Raw genomic sequence first — 24239 nt, 5'->3', positions numbered from 1 at the left:
TATATTTTCTGTAAGTACAATGCCTTTAACAGGATCCCACCCAAAATCTTTGCAATCACATTTCTGTGTAGGTCGTTCATAATTAGAAGAACAACAATGAGCAAACTTTGCTCTCTTTATCCACAAAGTCTCCTCCAATTCTGTCCTGTCATGTACAGGTCTTGTCCAAGGTGGCATTTTTTCACCACCTTGGTAGCAGTCAATGTACCCTTGAAGGCTTCCTATGGGTGCTTTACAGTGTGCACGTACCCAAACCCCATTCATTTCACCAAAGCTTCCTTCTAGTTTACATGTTGCTTTTCCTGGAGGAAATTCAACCTGTAGACTCAATTTGTTGGTATATTTGTCAAGTTTCTCACCATTTTTGCGGATTTCGCAGATGTATGTTCCTGCATCTTCTTTGGTTGTATTACTGATTTTCACCCTTATCATGTGTATATTTCTATGTGGTTTTTCACCTCTATGTATTCCTTCCTGGACAGAAAATCTGCCTCGTTGTTCTAGAGTGAGTCCAGCCAGTGATATGTTCCCAGAGTGATAGAACATGGGTCTATTTGATATATGTAATGACACATCTGTGTTATTTAAATCATAATATTGGAATACCATCTCAGCATCATCTCCCTCATGGAAGCTTAGAAGTGTAGAATTATTGACTTGCAAACATAATAAGAATAGGAGAAGGAAAGGAATTTTCATTCTGTCATGGATCTTTATATCCATCTTTACCGCTTTTTTTGCTAGATCCCTTTGAGAGATTAAAACCAATCTTCAATACGATTACAAGACTTATGATAAAGCAGATGACATATATCATATACTGAAATAATTTGCCTTCTGTTATACTAGAACTATTTTGTAAATCAGTGTGTTGTATATTTGAAAATGATTTTGGTGTTGGTTTTCTCGTTCTTTGTTGAAGTGTTGAGTGTGGGGTGTTAGGAAGAAATTTATGGCCTTTTTCAGTAGACGGATCAGGATCAGCAATCTCATAAATACCTGCCCACTTAAAATCAGTACAGAAACGAAGTGTCTTTGTGAACTTTCTGTTTACAGAACAACAGTGAATAGGCACACTTTTCTGTAGCCAAAATTGGGATATGATTTGGCTCGTCCCTGTCACTAGAACTGGTGAGTATGCACCAGTATGTTGTTTGCCAAGTGTATAACAGACGATGCTTCCACGAGGGTATCCTTGGTCTGCTCTGCAACTCAGGAGAGAGTACTCAAAGTAAGTTGAGAAGTTTGGAGGTTCCTTCTGCACCCAGTCACAAAATGCTGGACCTGGCTTGTGGTAGACTCTCAGCGTGTAGAACTGTGAGGAGTTGAATCCAGAACATTCAAACCTAATTTTGTAGATACCTGCGTCTGATGGCTGAGTGTCAGCAATGTTTAAAGTAACAACAAAGGAATCAAAGATGGTCTCTGTCTCCACTGCTGTCCTATTATTAACAACTAGTGGAATGTATTGTTCATTTCTTGTTGATGATTCCCTATTGGAGGAAAGTCTGTACTGGCACTGTTCTGTTTTGTGAACAAGGAATGTAATTTTCGTGTTTTTGCCTTGGGTTGTTGTCACTCTTTTTGGATCAGTCACTCTCCCAGATGCTGTAGTGAGCGTTATAACCAATGTAAAGACACTAGTTATCAGAAACCACCATTGTTTTAATGCAATCATTTTCCAAGGATGGCATTATCCCTCCTTCTGATTCGTTGCCCAGGAGACTCCCTTGTATGTCAGAGTTCATTTTAGTTTTGTGAAGCTTTATGAGGAAGAAATGAATAAATATCTAATGTTGTGATTCTGCATGATACGATAAAAAGTCCAACCTTCATTTAAACGATACGTTAGAAAATTATTGTGAACACGTTATTTATGTATTTAGTACATTCTATTTTGAAAACTTTCCTTATACTGGATTTCAAACTTAGCTCACTCATATGGCTACGTTTGCTGAAAATCTTGCTTTTTTGAGTTATCAATGTCAATGAATGGATAACTGAATATGAAAAATAATGTGAAAGTATATGACAAGCCATCTCAAAACCGACAATACGTTGCCAGGGAAGGTTCTTTGTAAATGGCAAAAATACTTATTTAGTCTTTAAAAAGTAAAAAAGAAAAGGTTATATTAAAGAACAATTTTTTTAAATTGCCCAAATTTAAAGTTGTAAAGTTGAATAAAAGACAAGATACAATAGTTTCTTTGACACCATTTTTTTCAATGAAAATCTCAAAATTCATTTTTGGTGACTTAATGTTGGTTTGGAATTGCTCGTCACATATATGTATCCTCTGGTCTAATCATAATTTTTTTTCTTGACTCTTTCAGATCGGAAACAAAATATAGACAAAACATTCATAACAAAAATTCCACAAATTTTCTCTATAGATATGATTATAAATTTAGATTAAATTCATGCTACAGCACAATTCATTTTATTAATAATTTTATTTATGATATATTCTTCAATGATGGCCTACCTTGATACTGTTAAAAAACTGCTGGTTATTGTAAGGAGATCTTATCCCATCAAATGGCTGATGAGGTATGATGATATTACATACTTTCTTACCTGCTTAGTTTTCTAAGTTTATTTATTGATGGTGGATGGTATAAATTGCATGTCTAAACATGATTGATATTTGTTTGTCTTTCAAGTAGGTAGGTAGATTATGCAGAATTATATTGTGTTCATTCCTGTTTCTTGTTTTGACGTGTCTGACAAGTATATTTTGTGCCACATGATCATTGAAGAAAATATGCATAAAGTAACATAAAACAATTTAATACAGGAGTACAATTCAAATTTAGATACGTTTCCTATTTGTAAATATGGTCTTTATCTGGAATGATAAATATGTTTATCAGATTCCACTACTTACTGACTGATTACACTCACCGATGTGTCTACATGTAGGGAGATGGGAAAAAAATGTTTATGACAATTGACATTTACATTTTGTGACTCTGAATATTAACAATGGTAGGCAACAGCTCGATTTTAACATCATGAATTTTATGCTACAAATTATCACCACTATATAATATAAAATTGCATCTATTTTTAAGATAATTAATATTTGCTTGGATAATGTCTATTGTCATTGCATCAGGAATTCTGTTATCATAGCCTCACCATGTTTTTCTTTTGATAACTATTTGATAAGTAACTAGTATTCTATTATTTCTTGAAATATGATTCAAACATCATATTTTAGATACTCAAATGATAGCCAATGGTAGCCAATGGTTATCATTTGCTCGCAAGGAGTGAAAGGAGCTCAGTCAATCCAGTCAGACATTGCCAAAGTATGTGGCAGTTCTCCAAAATTGCTGTTAAAGGGAAAGTCCACCCAACAAAAAGTTAATTTAAAAAACATAGCAGAAAAAATGAATTAAAAAATTGGCAAAGGTTTGAGGACAATCCGTCAAAGAAAAAAAATTATTAAAATTCTAATTATTTGACCTGTGATGTCATATGCAAGCAGCATTCATAGTACACATTGTATGGTAAAAATAAATGAAATATTATTTCTTAGAAAATTGAAAATGTTTTTTATAAATATTGTACCTTTAGTATATCAATACACACTTGCTCCTAAATAGAAAATGAAAAATAAGTTATCAAGAACCTTTGAATAATTAAATTTATGCTTTTATATCACATAACATATGGGGCAGGTGCTTGTTTATGACGTCACAAATGAAAAACTGGGTTTTCCTCACACCTTCACTAATTAATATTTTCAATTATTTTTTCAGCTATTTTTAACTGTGTTGTAAGTACAGGGGATCACCTGACTGGTATGTAAACCTCATCTTTCACTCTCTGATCTTCATCAATCCTAGTAGCCTCTGACAGGGTGTGTAGTTTTAATAGGCGGTGCTGCACCATCCCGAGTTTGCTCAATTTCGAGATTTTAGCCCGATCGGCCTTCTTCACGATCAATCTCAAGATTCAAGAAACCCCATCTCCACCATCGCAAGAAGAGCGATTCCTGCTCGAGTAAGGTATCGATGCATTATGGTCTGACGCCGTGAACAAATAATCCCGAGTGCGTCTGCACCTGTGAATTAGCGTGATAATTCGGAAAATAGTGCGCTATTTTGCAAATAATCCCAAGTTGACTTGGGATTGCAATCTCAAGATTAATCCTACGAACTAGCACGATAATTGCGTTTCCATTACAAATAATCTTGAGATTGTTCAGATCGGGATAATTTGCCGGATCAGAAATAGCGCGCTAATTTGAAAACTCTGCATGGTACAGATGGCCCTATTGTAGTTTTGGCAGAGTGAGGAAGAGCCATGATCAGTCATCAAATTAGGTGATGTGTTATTGCCACTTAAGTATATAATTATTATGATCTAAAAGCTAAGGTTGTTCAAGCTCAAATAGAATGGTCTAAAACCAGATAGTTACAAAAACAAGGAAGAGATTAAATAGGTAATGGTTATTCCAAAAAGGTGCCTTGCTTAAATAGTGTATATCAGTGATATTTTGATTTTCATAGAGTAGAAGGGTCTTAACTTTCTACATGTTCATTTCTTTCTGAGGATGTATTATCTGAACCAGAGAGAGATGAGGAATTTCTGAAGCTTTCATGTGAAGTTAAGGAACTGCTCGATCTGGTTGAACTGTCAACCATTGATGATGTGCTTGTCGGGTAAACTTCAGAATCATAGATATACAGGATTTCATTGGTATCTTCTTTGAGTGATGGACTTTGGATGGTCTCTGGTGGATCTTCATAGACAGGTTCCATATCAAGAAGTCCACGTGGAGATGGAGGACAATGCTCACCTGACTCTTGGAGGTTTCCAAGCTCTATCTGACTTCTGTTTGTGTTTGCGTGATCCTGTCTGTTATTTGATGATCCATTAGTGTGCACATGCTTCAAGAATGTGCATATTGCTGCTTTACAAAGAAGTATTGTTATGGTCAGCAAGAACATGCCTGTTGTAATTATAATGTTACCATAATTAAGCTGTGTTGTGTTTGAAGCTTGAGAAAGTGGCCCTTCAGCAGTTGTGGTCATAAATTCACCTACTGTAATCGATCTTGTTTCTTGATTTGATTCTGTAGTGGTGTTGCCACACAAAATATGAGGATCTGTTTTAGCCATGCAGTCTGTTGAATTGAATTGGCACACCAATTCGTTACATGAATCAGATATATTATATTTAATGATGATAGTGGATCCCAGGCTTTCATTGGAGTCATTGAAATATTGTCCCACCTTTTCTGGCATCAGCCCATTGTTGTAATACCAGAAAATGTTTTGTTCCTCATGGTGGAAAGTGTGACCCTGAACTGTGCATTTGAATGATGCATGTAGATCTACTTCATTGCCATGAGTTAAATTCACCTGATCCAATGATATGTGAATGTCTGAGCAGTTATATGGGTTGAACTCAACCAGAGGTGTACTTTTGGTTCTCAACAACATGATAGGACAGGTGATGGCCTTGTTTCTGAAATTACCTGAACCAGTAACCCTACACAAAATGGTTTTATTGAGCATGAGCTCCATGTCCGTTATGTTTGCTGTAATGCCTATCACAGTATCATTGGAAAACTTGTTTGAGTATTCAGTATTATTTCCTTCAGTATTCAAGGAGACATGTACAGGAGGATTGCCTCGACTCGTCTTGCACCATATTGTCACATGCTGAGAGTTCTCTATTGTGAGATTTTGGGGTCCACAGCTTACCTCATCTTTCCTTGGAAAGAACCATGTAGTAAATGAAACAAAGTTAGAATGACAAACCCTCCCCTCTCCTGGAGCCAATCTCCTGAATGCACACTGTTGCTTTTGATTTCTTCTGTTGATATCGAACAGAATCAAAGTCGATGTCATTACCTTGGTGTAAGGGTCATACTCTTCTGTAATATGTCTTTGGTAGAGTGAAGGTGGTACTACTATCCAGGAGAGTAAATCTGTCGATTGATTGAAGTCAGAGACGGAGCAAGTGAAAGAAGCATTTGCACCTTCCATGACAATAATGTCTGTTGGTTGCATCAAAAAGACAGATGAACATATTTCAGCTGCATTATGACGGGTGATCATGCTCGCGACGATGATAGCAATGTTTACCAATGCTTTGGAAGTCATTTTCCTAGTATAGAATGTCCTGTATACAAGTCTTAGTCAAGGAAAAAAGAAGGCAATGATATATTTTACCCCAGCCATTAATCGTAAGATATGCTTTTGAGTCAACAATTCTTCAACTTCAATATTCAGCCGAGGCCACAGTCTCTTACTGAATTAAGTAAAAGGCAAGTATAGTTGTACGTGTGGTTGCAGAGAAACAAGTTTGAAGTATTAAAACTATTTCAAAGAATCAGTTAATGAAAGGTACATATTTGTTGTTTTGCACAGGATGTTGTTCATACTAATTCCAAATAGTTTGTTTCCTTCTTCAAGAAGATGTGTGCAGTCATTTATCAGTACTTCTCTGTGATTGATATACATGTTAGTTGATTGACTCATGTTTTTAAAGCATGAGTAATGTGCAGAACATATGCAGATGAGGATTGAGCTCTTCAATTTGTTTTTAAGTACTTATTGAATGTTTCACTTCTCTTAAAAACAAGAAATTGATATGGAAAGAATTTCAAATAAAATCCTACCAGGTCATCAACTTAATCTTACAGATTTGAACTGAAGTCAGTTTCTTGATATTCAGAGAGAAGTCGTATTTTATGTGCCACTTTTTACCTAGAAATATGATTTGAGACATATTTCTAAAGATCTGTGTTTTGCAGAGTCATGGTTGTATGAAGTCAAAAGTAAAAGTAAATGTGTTTCAACTTTCAAATCGCAAACATGAAACATGGATAAAGGGGTGTTTTGAAAGATGTTTCTACAGAAACACTTTGGGAAAGTTCGATTAAACGTAACAGTGATTTGAATCATGATTGTATACGTAGGCCTACTTTGCTTTCAAAGTAGCCGTACACATGAAAAATTTGTGTATATTCAAATCCACATAGAAGTTGACGTAAATTTTGTAGGTCAAGCTGTAGGATACTCTGTGATATGCACTGGCCAGCTCAAAGTGAGGGGGAAACGGCATTGCGGAGAGGGTTGATTTAACCCTAATTGTCCAGTTACCATGATTTGTATTTGTTTTGTAAATGATGACTCGTGTTTGTGATTCTTGATAGGTCACATAAACGCAACCGATGTGTAAATGGAAATCATAACTAGGCTGAGTATTCAGTGTGACTGACTGTTTTAAATTTGACCATAAATCTATCTAGCTGATGTATACTGGTATTAAGATGGTAGCTATATTAAAATCATTGAGATTGTTTTTATATGGCATGTTGCTCATGCATGCTTTCCGCCCTTTCTTACCCCACACCAACAAGCACCTCCAGTTTGTTACCCCCTCTTATATTCCACACCGACTCTTCAATCACAGCACACACACTTGATAACGCCACTGCAAATCTGTTACCATCATTCATACATCACTAGCCAACTCACCTTAATGCTCACCCACACCCACACTAGTGTTTACGTTCCACACCCACCATACAATTGACCGACCCAAACCCAATACCCCAAATCACTCTTCATGATATAAATTTATAGCCCTATCTACACAGCATACTATATAACTCACATATTTTCTTGTTACATATTTAAACACCCACACCCACTTTATGCCACTTTACACACCCACACCAACACTTTTCTTTTCATCCATATCGATCTATAGTACCTATTCTTAATGACGAATCTGTTCTGTAGTCAATGTGCCAAATCTTAGCATTTGATCATAGACATGATGATGGGTCTACTGGAAAGCTGCATAATGCCTTTCTAGTGGATATCCTGAAAATTGTCTTTGGCTTGTCATTCTCTTGGCCATTTGTTTTGTGTATGATAAGATATGAGGAATGGTAACCAAGAGAAGCTTGTGGGATTTCCAGCCGGAAAGATGCAGGTTATATGATTGGTAAGTTTTCATGCCTTACACTATTCATGTCACCCCAAAACCCATCTTTTGTCCCCAACACTGACTTACCACATGTCACATACACACCCGTTCTTAATTCCAATTCCATCTCAGCCACAATGCCTTGCTCCCGTCCACTTAAAAAAACATTCTGACATGCCACACCCCTCTGTTAAATAAGTATGAAGGAATCCCTTCAATATTAATATTTTATTTTGTACACTGATTGTATGGCAATATTAACATAATATAAAACCATTTGTAAACTGCATTGGAGATGAAATTTAACCATCTTTAGAGCAATGAAATTAAATTGCTGTCATAATACATGTGAATTTCTTTATCTTATGCTCATTTCTATGTTCCCTATGAAAGCATAAATAGGGCTCTGATGAATGAAACATATTATTCATAATGTAAGAACTTTAATCCAAATTACTCTAAAATATTAAAAGCAGGATCTCACTGGCTTAGAAATACCTACAATTTAGTCTGCCCAAGCCATGCCTAATAAGTAAACCCAACTTTTCAGACCTAATTGTCAACATGTGTTAATTTATCTATGGTTGGAATAGCTTTCTGAGGTATCTATAAATTTGATGGAGGCAGATTTACAGTCTCTCCAACACTACCATGATATCCAGAGGAATCTAGCAAAATGAGGTCTTAAAAGATAAAAAAAAATTTATTGACTTTTTGAAGACCCTTTCACCATTCAGCTGGCCTCTGATCTGTAATATCTTTATAACATTGTGACTGTCTCAAGACTCGGGAGAGAGACATCATGGCAATGAAACACCATTAAGAAACAGGGTGTTCAACATCTCTGTGATTTTCAGGTAAAGTATCACGTTGTAAGGATGTCCTTTTTTTAATGTCTCCTGGTTAAACTTTATTTGTGAGTTGCAGGAGCTGGCAAAGCTGATTACTGGTAGTCACAGTGATGTTTTCACCAGTGAGATATGGCCTGCAATAAAAATCTAATGAGCAAAGAATGTAGTACAATTACAGATAGACAATTGCCATGAAGTACATTTCCTGAGCCATGTGGCGGTGACTGCCACATCGGGGTTGTCAATGTCTCAGCTGAAACACTGTACTCAGTAGTTCTTTGTAGTGTAAAGCTCGTGGAACCATGACCTCCAGAACCAGTTGTCATGGCAGACGTAGTACTTGTACTTACAAGTGAATTTAAAGTAGTGCATCTACCAGCTGTTTTGGTAAACTCTTTATTAATTGAACAACAATATATATTTGACTTTCCTGGGAACCAGAAGGAAGCTTCAAGTATTTCACCCGCTGATTCTTGTAAAGGAGAATATGCAGGAGAATCATCATCAATGCTGGTGTAGCAGATTATATGACCACTTGGATAGCCATTCCTTGCAGAACAACTGACAAGACCATAAACCCACAAACATTCTGCAGGGGTGGGAGGGTAATAGACATGCAGCCTATGCTCTTGATAAGACTGCGTTCTCGTGCACTCAAAGGAACATCTGTAACTTCCTGCATCCCCTTGCCTTATGTTCTCTATTGTCAATACCAAGAGTAAATAATCAAATAGAGAATGTGCTTGGAGGAGGGTTCTTCTGCGATGGCTGTGGTGGTATTGTTCAGACAAGACGAAGGTTCCGTTATGGTTGAATATCATTCCTTGATAGGAAAGCTGGAAGGTACAGGTCTGCCCTGCTGATGGTGTGATGTATCGCATGACAGAAATTTCCTCCTGATGTGCAAAGACATCTTTATGAAAAGAATGCATGTCACTCTTACCCCCTTCAGCAATGGCTGTTGTGCCATAAAAGATTAAAATTGCAAGTTGAAGAAGTAATGTCAAGTCCATTTTTAGGCATAGATGGCATCAGTAAACATGTTAGAAAAACGTTTTCATATGATTTACTTGGAACCTAACTACTATTTTCCAATGCATCCTTCCAGTTATGTTGAAGCCATCTGAGTCTGAGATGTATCTGGTTGGTGTGTACAGTTGTACACCAAGGAAGAAATCAAGGAAGAAATAAGTATCATATTATGACTTCATCTTCGAATGAAAAATTCGTAGATCATGTGTAAAAATTCAAAAATTACAACTTATTTCATTAAAACAAACTTAATGGATTTTAGAAGACAAAATCAACACAAAAGGTTAAAACTGTCTTGAATGTAACTTTTATCTCTTTCAAACATCTTAAATCTAAGGATTTGAATTCTATAAGGTAACCATTTACCTACTACTAATTGTCTTGTTTGAATTACTTGCCAAATGATAGTTGCTGTGCAATTGAACTGAATGGTGAATGTAAAGTCAGAATGTGATTAACCCGACAGCAGTGGCAGAATAAAGAATCCTAAAACGGCATATTGTACTGAATCATTGTGAAGAATTTCTCACCTTAGCTCCTGTTTCATTCCACTGTGCCAATTACAAGTTTGCACAACAGTAGGCAGATTCAAAATGACTGCTTTTAGAAATATATTTATCATGCTTCTGATGCCTCTGGTTTAATTAATGATAAAGTATACTGCTTTAGAATGTACTTTACAATTCTTTGAATAATTCGATTGCTTTATATAAAACTACATTTTTCATGTCTGCACATGTCCTATATGATCACAGCAAGTCTTTGCTTGCTTTTGTTGGACAATAAACTTACCACCTTTATGGTTATAAGTTGGAATTCTTAGTGCTTAGATTACCAAGAATAATAACAATAGATTAAAATCTTTGTAGACTGTTTGAAAGTAATTGATGATCTTTGATTGTGAAGGTTTAATACATTTAGGTTGATTATTATCAATTTGGACTGTACTCCGCTTGGTTCAATACCTACATTATAACAAACAAAACAGTATATACAATTTGATTTTCAGGACATAAAATGAAATCTCAAGAACAGCCTACTTGAAATAATTTTGTGTTTACAGATTTTGAAACATGTCTTTCCTCATGTAATATCTTGATAGAAGAATGCAAAAAATTGACCAGCAAATGACACTAATGGAAAATGCAGCTCATTAAACTTGTACTTTCACAGTTCACACTGCTTCATGTATGCTTTAATACATATATTAGACCTCTCAATCGATTTCACTGAAATTTTTAGATTGACTTGGTCTCTAATGAAATAGAAGAACTTGTACCTGGTGCTGATCTTGACATGACTTTCTAAGGATTAGGTAAACTGTCAGAATGTCTATTTTACACCAATTTTACATATCTTTAAAGGTATACACAGTTTTCATATGCCCTTCAGGTGTTCTCTTCTGGGTATGTTTCTTTTTTAGCCGTGCTATTTTGTGAGATGGTACTTCTCTTCAGATGCATAAATTGTAGTAACAAAATGTTTCACCTCTTCTGACCCAGACTCGTCAGAACTTGATTGTGAATTTATTTCTTGATCTGAATCCTTTCTTGTACGATCAGGATTCTTGGTATTTGACAATGATCTGATTGGAATGTTTCCAGTAGAATTTGCCCTTAGGTTTCTTAAACAAATGCAAGGTTTCTTAAACAAATGCAAGTGAAACCCACCATTAATATTAAAACCAAAATGATAATCATACTTATGTTTACATATAAAACCCAAATGATCTCATGGTCGTTATGTGAAACTGTGAGATTGATGTCATCCTCCCCATCAATCTTTTTGTCACTTACATTTAAGACATAATTCTCATTAACTTTATGCGAAGATAAGGAACCTATTGTGCTTGGTATATCTGGACATGGCAGCAAAGTAATTTTGGTGTTGCTTCCGTATTCAGGACTCCAGGTAAAATCTGTGCAATGGCAATATTTCCTAGGTTTTTCATACGTGGATGTACAGCAGAAGGTTGGATGCTCCCTTTTCATCCAAAATTCTTGACTAATCATTTTGGTATCAGAATATGGTTCCCCATTGGTCGGAAGTTTTTCACCATTTTGGTAGCAGTCAATGAACCCTTGGACAGTACCTATTGATGCTGTACAATGCAATGATATCCATGGTGTTTTGCTTACGCCTTTAGTACCCACCCAGCATTTTGCTTTACCTGGGAAGTATTTAACCTCTAATCCTATTTTCTTGGTTTGTCTTAAGACTTTTCTCTCCCTGCTGTAAACTTCACAGTAGTATACTCCTGCATCTTCCCTTGTTACATTTGTGATAATAAGTTTGATCAAATGTACCTCAGTATTGTCGTTTGAGACGTGAACCTCCTCTACCTTAAATCTAGTCCATTGATTCTCAGTAAGAACATCTTTTAGAATTAGTCCAGCATCATAAAATGGCACCCTGTGAATTCGTCCTATTTTCAGGGTAGCATTATGTAAATTCTGGTACTGGAACGTAAGTTCAGCAATGTCATTTTCAATGAAATTTGATATAGTGCATTTACATGGAATAATTTTTGTAATTGATATAAAAATCAATAATGTAATAAACACTTTAAAAAACTGAAATGTATTCCAGGACATTTCCTATGTTCTTTTAGTTGACTTTGGATTCTTTGAGTCCCTATTTTGACACTTTATGATACCAATGAATACTAACAATAACAACTAAAATTACCAGGAAACTTAGTGGAGCAAAATAAATGGAATTACTACTTTTCTCACTGGTGATTATGTCTGTGACTGCTTGAAATACAGATGTACTTAAAGTAAAGTAACTATCAAGATTATCATGAGGGCTTTTAGTCTCTTGTAACTTTTTGTCAGGTGGTGATGGAGTGTTAGGAACTTGATATTCTCTCTCCCAGATGAAGTCTCTGCATGCCTCGTAAATTTTGGTGAACTTGTTATTTATACCTTGGTCACATTTGTTCTACGGCGGCCGTACGGCGAGTCGAAAACAGCCGTTCTAATATTTTTTGTACCAGCTACATATAAGTGGTTTGAATAAAATGAATAAAACGGCTGTTTTCGACTCGCCGTACGGCCGCCGTAGAACAAATGTGACCAAGGTATTACCAAGCAGCAATGGATTGAAGAAGTCTTCTGAAGCCAGAAGGAAACGGTGATGGTTGTGCGCCCTGTCCTATGTACCGGGGTATTTGCTCTGTTGTGAAGTGAATCTCTTGAATAGCAAAGAATACTACCTGTTGGATAGCCACTTTTAGCTGTGCAATACAGGATTGATGGACTTGAGAAACTTGTTCTGATGAAATAATTACTCTGTCTTTCATCCCAGTAACATGATGCTGCCTCAGGTGGATGGTATACTTTCAGAGAGTACTGTTGCATGATGTTGAATTCAGCACACCCAAAGACACACCTGTAGACTCCTTGATTGTATGGTCGTGTGTTTTTTATTGTCAGTGATACACGAAGAGAGTAAAAATATCTTCTCTGACTTTGTGATGCTGTTAATTGTAAATACTGATGTAAATTTCCTGTTTTGTTGAATGTTCTGTTGTAGTTGAAAGTGATACCATTAAAATCTAGTGAGTATACTGTAGGGTGACACGAGTCTGGTGAGTAGAAATGCAACATTGTTTCCTCACCAATGGAGGAGTATTTGTTCTGACGGTGATGATGATTCTCTTGGCTAGATGTTAAGGCCAAAACATTTACCAGTATAATTGCAAGACTGGTTCTCACAAAATACAAACCCATGGCAACCTGATCTAGACAGCAAACAGATGCTTAGGTGCATCCTACAGCCATCAGTACGGCAGTCCGAGAATAAAATGTTTACAACAATTTTCTGGTTTTGAGTTTTCCCGAATTGATGACTTCAATCAGTGAAGGATTGCTGTAGAGAGAATGTGACACAAGCGATATCGTTGCCGGACGTTGCTGCTTTTTAAATGTTAAATACATCCAGACTCTTCAACACAATTTAAGGGAGACCTATGTTTGGATTATATGTACTACCCCTTACCTCATCCCAATAACATTAGCCCCATTTCATACAAATAATTCATATTTCTAGCTCTTCATTTTAATTACATTGAAGTATTTCTTAATTTGCATAATAACAATTTAGCAATAGCACTTATCTTATTCTGAAAATGCATCAAGTGTGCTCTCTCCACAGGTAGATATTTCATAAATTAATTTCAGAAAACAGCAAATCTTTGCTCCTTCACAATTAATGTATGCTGAGGCCCAATAGTAAGGTTATATGACTACGTCCAATGCAAAATAGTAGACATGTTTCAACATGTGTATTTATATTCCTAGATGATAAGTGTCTGTACATGAATGTTCATTTAAATGAATCCATATCTTATACAAACACTAGTTCCTTATTTATTGAAATGTCAACACACCATGAACCGAGATATGTTTTCAGTATTGTCCTGTGATTATGCAGTAGTTACAAGTACTCCTTTGAATAAGAATATATGTGATGTAACAATTTTTTATACCCACATCCATAAAGCACTATCAGAATTTGTTGTGCTAAATAGTTCGAATTAACTTTGTAACAATTGTGCTGGAATTGTTTCCAGGACTGTTTAAGACCATCTTCAATTTTGCCTATATTTCACCTTTGTTCCATGTACCTGTCTAAGGGCGTGTTTATGCTTTCACTTTTAAGGCCAGAATCAGCGTTTTCATACGTGATTAGTCCAAAACACGGTTGCGTCCATGCTTGTTTTCATTTAAACGATGTTTCAGAACGCTGATCATAAACTCACAAAAAAGTGTGTTATTAAATGTCATTTGACCAGAATCAGGCATTCTGGGGAAGTATAAACAGGACCGCGATTGTAAACATATTTAAATGACGTCATTTGGTGCATGTTTCTGGTGAGACCAAAATCCGCGGGCAAATAGTCGCATGGTTCAAACAGGGACTTACATGTACCTCCATGGAATTACATCTCATCCCGGCTCTCATCTTCCTGGTTCTAATTATGACCAATTACATTTGCATGTATGATTATTAAGTTAAGTACTGTACTATCACTTTTACTATTCCTCTAATTTGTCATTGTTGAGGGATTTACCAAAAAAAAAACAGAACATGAGTTATGATGAGGAGACATCGCTGAGCCAAAAGCCCTAGTAGCATAAACAAATAGATGTCTTATAATTTTGTTATGTATACTTTAATATTCTCTATTTTATTTTATCTTACTATTTTATTGGATACTTCTTTATTTTATCTTCTTCACCATGGTGAAAATTCTATAGCTATGTCAAGTAGCTCCATGCAATTACTTAAAGGTTAAGTCCACCCCAGAATAATGTTGATTTGAATAAATAGAGAAAAATCAAACTAGCAAAACCCTGAAAATTTCATCAAAATCGGATGTCAAATAAGAAAGTTAAGACATTTTAAAGTTTTGCTTATTTTTCACAAAACAGTGATGTGCACAACTCAAATGAGACAGTCAATGATGTCCCTCACTCACTATTTCTTTTGTTTTTTATTGTTTGAATTATACAATATTACATTTTTTGTAGATTTGACAATAAGGACCAACTTAATCATATAACAGTATTAAACGATGCTCATCCACATGTTCAGGGAGGAATTAATCGTTGTTTCACTTGACAATGAGGAGAAAAATAGAATATTCTCTATTTCATATAATATAATACAAAAGAAATAGTGAGTGGATGACGTCATCAGTCTCCTCATTTGCATACCCACCAGGATGTGCATATAACTGGTAAATTAAGCAAAACTTTGAAATGCCATAACTTTCTTATTTTACATCTGATTTTGATGAAATTTTCAATGTTATGTTTGTTGGATTTTTCTCTTTTTATTCAAATCAACTTTTTGTTGTCGTGGACTTGTCCTTTAAAGATAAAAAATTGTTCGGAGTTAAGATAATAGTCAACCATAACAACACTCGGAAAAAAACCTTTCGAAAAAGGGCACGCCCAATTTGACATCGCTTTCTTGCTCAATGAAAATTATGATGTGAAGCCAGCTGCAGATTGCGATTTCTCCTCTGACAATTGAGCATAAACAGCACCTCCAGACAACGTTTGCAATCGGCCGTCCTGAAACGTCGTTTGAAAACGCTGATTCTGCCTCCACAATGGAAGCATAAACACACCCTAATAATTGAAGATCTTATCCGACACACAGATGCCCACCCAGTCACCCATCCAACAATGCACACAACCACATACCCAAACCCTAGTCTACAAAAGTAGACCCACTTCTGCAGCATGTGTATTCACAGCTGATTGAATGAGTCTGCATAGTAGACTAGGTCTAAATGGCTCGCTTCGCTCGCCCTTTCAGGCTGAGATCCCACCTCATGAGCCATTCAGAGTCTGCACGATGATATCAACAACAGAAAAGAGCAAACATCCACACACATACTAGAAAAAAAGAGGAGAAAGAAAAAAACAACATATTTTTGCCTGAAAAAGTAGATTTTGTATTTGGTGTATTTTAATAATTCAACCTTATATCAATCAATAGACAAATAAAAAAGTTTCTGAAATGCAATAAAAATACACATAAAGTAAAAGTCTTGCAGACATGTATAATACTGTTAGGGATGGTGCAAAGGTTTTCTTTTAAAATGGGGAAGTTGTGTCGTGACCTAAAGATGGCATCATTTATTTTCTTAAAAAAAAAAAGTTTTACTACCCATTTCTTTCTTGTTCTTTCGCTTTTTTTTTATAGTTTTCCCCATCTTTGGTCCCTTTTCTCCATTTTGAGTAATTTTCTTTAATCTCTAGTAAAATCTTGGAGAGTTGGGTGGTAAAGCCTTGCAAATCATGCATTACTTCTTCATTAGGAACAAGAGAATTATATCATCAATTTGATTTTATCAGCCATTAATTATACCAAGGAGCTTACATTTAATTACTAACCTAATTCACAGGATAAGATTACAAGCAGATTATGCATCAAATATATACAGGAGTAATAAAAATCTCATGTTGTGACATCATGAGAGTTGATAGAAAGTTTTAAAAAATACAACGGAATATGAAGACATTAACAAATGTTTATACAATTAAGCCAATCGTTGGTGGTCATCCAAACTGTCATATCAGTCAATTTCCGGATTTTGAGATTTTTGCAGAAAATAAAAGTACAAGTCCTACTCTAATCATCACTAAATTTCTAGGCAGCAATTTATTTCATTTTCTGAGATATGAGAGGATTTTCTTGGCGATGCCTTACAAATTTTCAATAAAATGCACAAATCCCATTGGAAACGTGTACTGTAACAGAGGGATACAACGTTTTGACTGGCCGCGATTTCAATGTGCACAGTCAACCGAATTGTCGTATTGACACTGGGCACTGCATTGACTTTGCTCGTGAAAAGCAATATGACGTTTTGACTGATTGCGCGCATTGAAATCGCTGTCAGTCAAAGCGTTGTATCGCTTTTTCCCTATGGCGTTTTTCTAAGCCGCTCAAACTGAAATTACAAGCATGTAGCTCTTTTCCGATATTTTCTAGTATCCTTAGTTTTGTGTAAAAATAAAAATACCAATGTCAAGTAATTTTCCTGGTCTTTTTCTAGCAAGGAATATGTTGTAAAGCTGGGGAACTAAGTGTGAAAATTACAGTAAACTTTGAAGTTGATTTTTTCTGAAATGGGTTTGCACTGTCGTATGTGTGATACTACAGTTCGGATGACTGATGACGGAATGTACTTTTACGAAGAAGATCAAATTTACATCATTCAGCACATAACAAAAACAATGAGAAGAAACAAAAGCATTAGGAAGGGAGATAAGAGGGTGTGTGTGTTTTTGTGTGTGTGTGAGAGAGAGAGAGAGAGGAGAGAGAGAGAGAGAAAGAAAGAATGGCAATTTATTCCTCTCAACAATCCTTTCCAATATTGTTAATTGATTATTTACATTTCCTTAAGAAGGACAGGTATTCCGCAGTCATATGTACGTAATAAGTTTGATAACAATATTAACAAGTAAATTTTGAGCCATATACCACAACACTGGATAGAATTGTGACAAAGACGATAAGTGGAGGGATCTACTGATAATCTAATCTTGTGTGATGTATACAGTATATCCCCTACATGATTAAAATGACACAAATTAAACTTTTTTTAAAAATTAATTGATATTAAGAATAAATTCAGGGAGGAAACTACTAAAAAACATGTACATTATTTACAAATGACCAAACATCCTTCTTTTTGTTGGGAAGCAAAATACCAAATTATGTACACACATAAAGCATTACAAAACGATACTTGTAATGAAATTGAATTTCTCTCACATGACCACGTATTGCATTTTTCTTTATGAGAAAGACCTTAATCAAAACATTTTGCTCACCTGCCATTACTGTGGCTTTCATTAGAATCAGAGTTGCCAGAGCAAGGAGAGAAGGGGCTAGGACAACATTCTCTAGCTATCTTCTTTTCTATACATTCAGTTAAAATGATTCAACATGACCCAGGGTATGTCTTCTATATATCTTCTATATAACAACCTCCTGTATTCTTGTACTCTTCCCTACTTGAAAAGCCTTGATCAGAAGACCCTTATGCGTCATTATTGTTATTCTCATTATAATCAACAATGGAGCTCCAGGTCAGAGGAACTGATGTTGGCATCATTAATGTTTTCTCTGCATTTAAAGTGATCCCACATGACCCAGGGTATGTCTTCTATCTATCTGACCACCTCCTGCATTCTTGTACTCTGCCATACGTGACAAACCTTGATCAGAAGAGCTTGACCCTTGTGTGTCTTCACCCTGATCCTCTCTTGGATCCGTACTATAGCTCCAGGAGCTGGCAGAGGAGGAGCTGATGTATGAAGAATGGTGGTATACACTAGAATCATAGATGTGGGTTAAAGAGAATTGGTTATCTCTAGCAACATCTGGGAGGCTTTTGCACCTACCCAGCTTGCAAGATGACATCCGTGGCTCATCATAGATTGGTTCAACTATCGAACCAATGCTGTATCGGTCCTTGCATTCAGAGGTGCTCTCGGGACATTTGGGTTGAGTGCTGGTTTGGTAAGTTATGTATTTATACATGTACATTGAAAGGATTATCACAATGCATGCAGTGAGGATGACTGTTACCACAACCCCTGCCACTGCTATGGTCACAATTTGCCAGATTTTCAGGACTGAGGTCTTTTGAATATCTGCATTGACAGTACTTTTAATCGACTGTGTGTCATTCTCCTTGTCATCTAGCGATTCATCAGTTTCAAAATGTAAGGCTAGTGATATTTCTGCTTTATTTGATTTTTGAGATGTTTTCTTTAATGAACTCTCAATTTCAGGGTTTTGACTACAGAGTGACATTAAGTGTTCAGAGGATTTTGTGAGATCAAAAGAAGTTTGAACAGTATCATTTGATGCACTCACTTTGCAAGAAAGTGTTTGGGTGTCATTGGTGTCACAGACACTAGCAATTGTTAGGGAAATCTCAGATATCAACTTTTGCTTGATGAAATAACTTTTATTTTCACTATAGGTACTGTTACCCAGGTACCATACTATATCGTGCATTTCACATCTTTCTGGTGAACCTGATGCTTCGCACACAAATGTCAAACTATCTTTGCCCTCACTTCTGTAAGCATGCATTGTGACATTTAGACTTTCAGTATCTTGACATGATAATGAATCTAATCCAGAAGTACCCTCCTGCATGTCATCAATGACCTCTCTAGTAATAGTGATGTAAGATGACCCAACATCCTTACCTTCAGAATTTGTTACTGTGCAGGTAACACTGATATGCTTTGTATATTCTACATCAATGTCAGATGTTTCATGCAAATACAACTTTGCTTTTTGACCATTCCCTTCACAACCGTGAAGGATACCTTCAGGAAAACAAGACCAGGAGAAGTTGAACTGTTCAGGATAACCATCTGCCATGCAGGACAGATCTGCCGGCCTAGCATAGGAAATGCTGGTTTGCCTTGGCTGAACAAAGACATGTGGAGGATACAGAACTGTGATTGGTCCAATGGAACACTGTTGTCTTTGGCCAGGAAACACCAAGTCACTTGTCACTGAACAGACGATCTCCTTGAGATGCAGTTGCCGTGTTACAAGTAGCCCATGTGAAAGAACTCTGTATGTTCCATCATCCTGGAGGGTTGGCAAATGTGGGTCATTGACTCCTGGTGGACTGAAGCTCCAACTCAGATCAACAGCAGGCTCGCCTCTAGGAACCTCACACAATATCACCTGTGTCTTGTCTTCTTTGATGGCCATTGGATGTTGAGGATTGCATGTTAGATCATCCTGGTCAGGGAAGTACTGTACAGAAACAACAGCCTTTCTTGAAGCAAAGCATCTCTCTTCTTGGTTCTCATGATTTATTCCAATATTAAGATTGCAGCTAAAATATTGGTTGGTTTTACCAATATTTTTTACTGTGATGATTGACATCATTTCTGCTCTTTGTGAGTCAAACACATCTTTCCTCTCATACATGTAATTGTTAGGGAAAACATCCCAGGATAGTGTATCAGTTTGCTTGTTAAAGATCTTTGTTGCGCAATTGAAGGAAGCATTGCTACCTTCTTTTGCAGTTTTGTCACTTGGCTCAACTGTGAAATGCAAAGGCGAATATTCACAGTAAATGGCTAATGAATTTGACAGATATGCTAACAAAATGAGGAGAATGACACAAGCCTCAACATCCATGTATAAAATCGCCATCTTTACTCAAGAAAAAGAAAATGAACTGATTCCTCTTATAATCCATTTGATGCTTGAATGAAATCTGATTTCTTAGATTTTGTTTTATGAATTTTTGTTAGAGCCTGTGAAAGCAAAGATAAATTATTTGTATGCCTCATGTATTTGATTGATTTTTCAAAAGCACCAATGGGTTGTTAGTGTAGAAGTGATTTCCTGGAGTGAGTATATTATTTTTGTTTTGAGAACCTCTTGAACTGGAGTGTCTTGTGTAAAGTTTTATAAATTGTGCAACAAAATTGAAGTCTGTTTCATATCAAATGCAACCTGCCACCCCAAAACCAACAATAAGTTACATGGGGCCAAAAAAGCAATTTGGTCTTCTAAAAGCAACGATTTGAAATAAGCTCATCTGAAACATTAACTCTTCATCTTCATACTGTCAATCATTGTCCAAGTTGTACAGGAAAATAAAATACAGCAATCTGAGTTTCTTTGCACCATTTTTTGTGGGCTGCTTGGAAGTTTTGTCAAGATTTCACTTTGTGCACGTCTCATGCTTGAGTGATCCGCAAACTTCAAGCCTTGTTTTCTCATATTTTGGAGATCTCTCTGAATTGTACATTCAATCAAATATTGTGAGGATTATTATTGATAATGTTTATTAAGTTATGTGCTTTTTCATGGGCAACAAATCTCAAAATTCAATTTTGGTTACTTATTGCTGGTTTGGGGGTGACTGGTTACATTTTGAATTTTCATTCTTTGTGTGGATTTTAAATGTAAAGTTCCAGTATCGTGCTCTGGAAACTGATTTCAATCATAATTTGCTGCCGCTTTGTGTTGTGAGTGAGGAAATAGAACTACATGAATAAATCAGAACTGAAAAATTGAATATATAACTCCTGAATGAGAGAGTCTTTTTTAAACTGATGAATTCATAAGGATGTATTTTCAGTTAGGTCTTTTGATGAACCATTTCGTTTTCTTAGAAGTAATTCTAATTTGTTTGCATTTGGGTCTGGTGTTTTATCCACTTTAATAACTTTGTTTTCTGATTGGTCATGATTGTTAAGAATATCTTTAATTGCTTTGATTTTGGTGTGGTTTCTAATAGTGTTTATGGTGATCATAATAGCAATCCCTATTGTATTAAGCACTGTGAATCCCAGTGTAAGGGACATTGCTAATCCAGATTGTATGGAAGTAGTGTCTTCTTTCATCCCATCTGCTGAATCTCCTGCATCATCAGATGTTTTAGGAGATGATTCATGTGGTGATTGTGTTTGTTTTGCAAGGTCTTTGCTTGTAGGGTCCCCTTTTGATGAAAGTGTACTTTTTGGACAGGGTTGAAAATCAAGAGCACCACCATTGCTTTGTGAGAAATCTGTCACAAAGTCTTTGCAACTGCAGATATCGCTTTCTTTATCAAAGGTGGTTGAACAACAGAATATTGGAATGGCTGTTCTCATCCAGAGTGTCTGTGTTAAGGTTGTTCTGTTCTGGATAGCTCTTGTCCATGGTGGGACTCTTTCACCATCTTGATAGCATTCGATAAGACCAGGACTGCTGCCTATAGGTGCAGCACACTTCAAATGAGACCAAATTCTGTTGGTTGTGTCAACGTGACTAGGACCTAAAACACAATCAACCTTTCCAGGTGGAAACTCAATATTGAGGCCAACCTGCTTAGTGTATTCATCAACAATTATACCATCCCTGTATACCAAACAGGTGTAAGTTCCTGCATCTTCACGAGAAACATTTTCAATCTTTACTCGAACAAGATACATATGATATCGCACACCTAACGCAGAATGTTTCTCAATGTCCACAGAAAATCGTTTGTTCTGTTTTGGGCTTAAACCTGTTTCCTTATTTTCACCATGTTGGTAAAAAGGAAATCTGTTTCCAATTTTTAATTCTATATCTAATTCTTCTTTTTGATTGTAATGAAACAAGATTTCTGCTTGCCCACCCTCTGTAAAACTCAGTTGAGTTGAAACGATTGAAGCAATTCCAGTCAGGAGGAGAATCAGGAGGAGGAGGTAGTTTTCTTTTTTAAATGCGTACATTTCGACTCTTCTAATGATGACCAGTATAGGTTTATAGTCTTTTAAGTATTTAACCTTCAGTTGTATCCACAACTTTAACTTACATAACAAAAAAGTTTATTTTACTAGACTAACAACAAAAATTTATTCAGTGAGTATTAGCACATGTTACCAATATTGTTAGAGCTACAACAGTAATCGTTGTTGCAACATTACTTAATCTCTTTGATGAAAAGAAGTCAGATAAACAATCATTGGTAACTTCAAAGTCAGCAGGAGTTTCTGAAGGAGCTATTAATATTTCCCCACTGAATGCACTCACCCGTACACCTTTGCTTACTGTCTTTGAAGATTCTGTGGTGGTTTTCACTCTGTCCTCTGGAGCAGGTGTCTGTTTCTTGTAATGGTAATCACTACAGTCATGTATGCTCTTGGTAAACTTACTACTCACTGAGCAGCATCTAAGATCTTGTTCCCTTTTCAACCAAAAAGTAGCAGTGAAGATGGGTTGACCGGATACCATGAGAGGGGTGTGAAGTCGAATTTGATGATCAGCATTTGAGTAGCATATCACATTTGCGGGTGGGTGTCCATGGGTTGCTTTGCATTCCAGAGCTGAGAGGTTGAAGAGATTCGCTTCTTGAATAGCCACTTGAGTCTTGTCTACCCAGTTACATACCACATCTGTCGGAGGGTGGTATATTTGAAGATGTATTGTCTGTATTAATTCAGTAAGACTATTTGGACAAGTGAATTCACATTGGTAGTGTCCTTTATCTCTTCTATGGATGTTTTTAATAGTCAATGATACTGTTAGATACCCAAATGCAAATTGGACATGTACAGAGGTTCTCTGAAGTTGTTCATAAGGGTATGTGTGAGAGAAGATTACTGTTCCATTGTCATTGAAAATCACTCCATTTTTCAGAAGTCTGTATGAGCAACCATGTGATTCAGCAGGTGCATTGAAAAGTAAGTTTGCTTCTGCACTTTCATCAAGGGTTATCGTATGCCTTTGAAGAGATTCAGTGGATGATGCAGTTCTGAGATGACTAAGAATCAAAAGTAGAAGAAGCCTTGAACATACTACAATCCAACTGCTCATTTTGAAGATGTATTAGCCATGTGGTATGGCGTTTTCTTCTTCGCTGCCCAATACCTCATCAGATGTGTTTAATTCTAGAAACAAAGAAACCACACCCAATAATAACAAATCAATTCATTGAATAAAATTCACGAACACCAATACGTTAAGTTTTAACCATGTAAAGGAAATCTCGTTCAAATAGATTCTATGGATTTTGTCTTTGAAACATTGATAAAGATTGATTAGTCCTGTACGCATTTCATTTGTCCCTGAAAATACTGTTCAAATCCAAGATAAATTTCTGTTTACTGATTAGAAAAATCTTTTATAAAACTTAGCTCTTACAAATTTTGCCTACAAACAGTACATTGGATGTACAAGTAAATGATTTAAAGACTTACCATTTTGATTGTCTTTATTCTATAGCTTTCGAAAGCAGGAAATGATATTTTGGATTGTCGAATTGCTGATGTATCACATAGAACTGAATTGGGCTTTAGTTCTCTATCTCAGCTATGGGTACGTGCACTTTGCCATGAAATGATCCCATATCAT

Source organism: Lytechinus pictus, chromosome 4 (assembly GCF_037042905.1).
Source record: "Lytechinus pictus isolate F3 Inbred chromosome 4, Lp3.0, whole genome shotgun sequence".
NCBI lineage: Eukaryota > Metazoa > Echinodermata > Echinoidea > Temnopleuroida > Toxopneustidae > Lytechinus > Lytechinus pictus.
Note: the sequence above shows the minus strand (reverse complement) of the source record.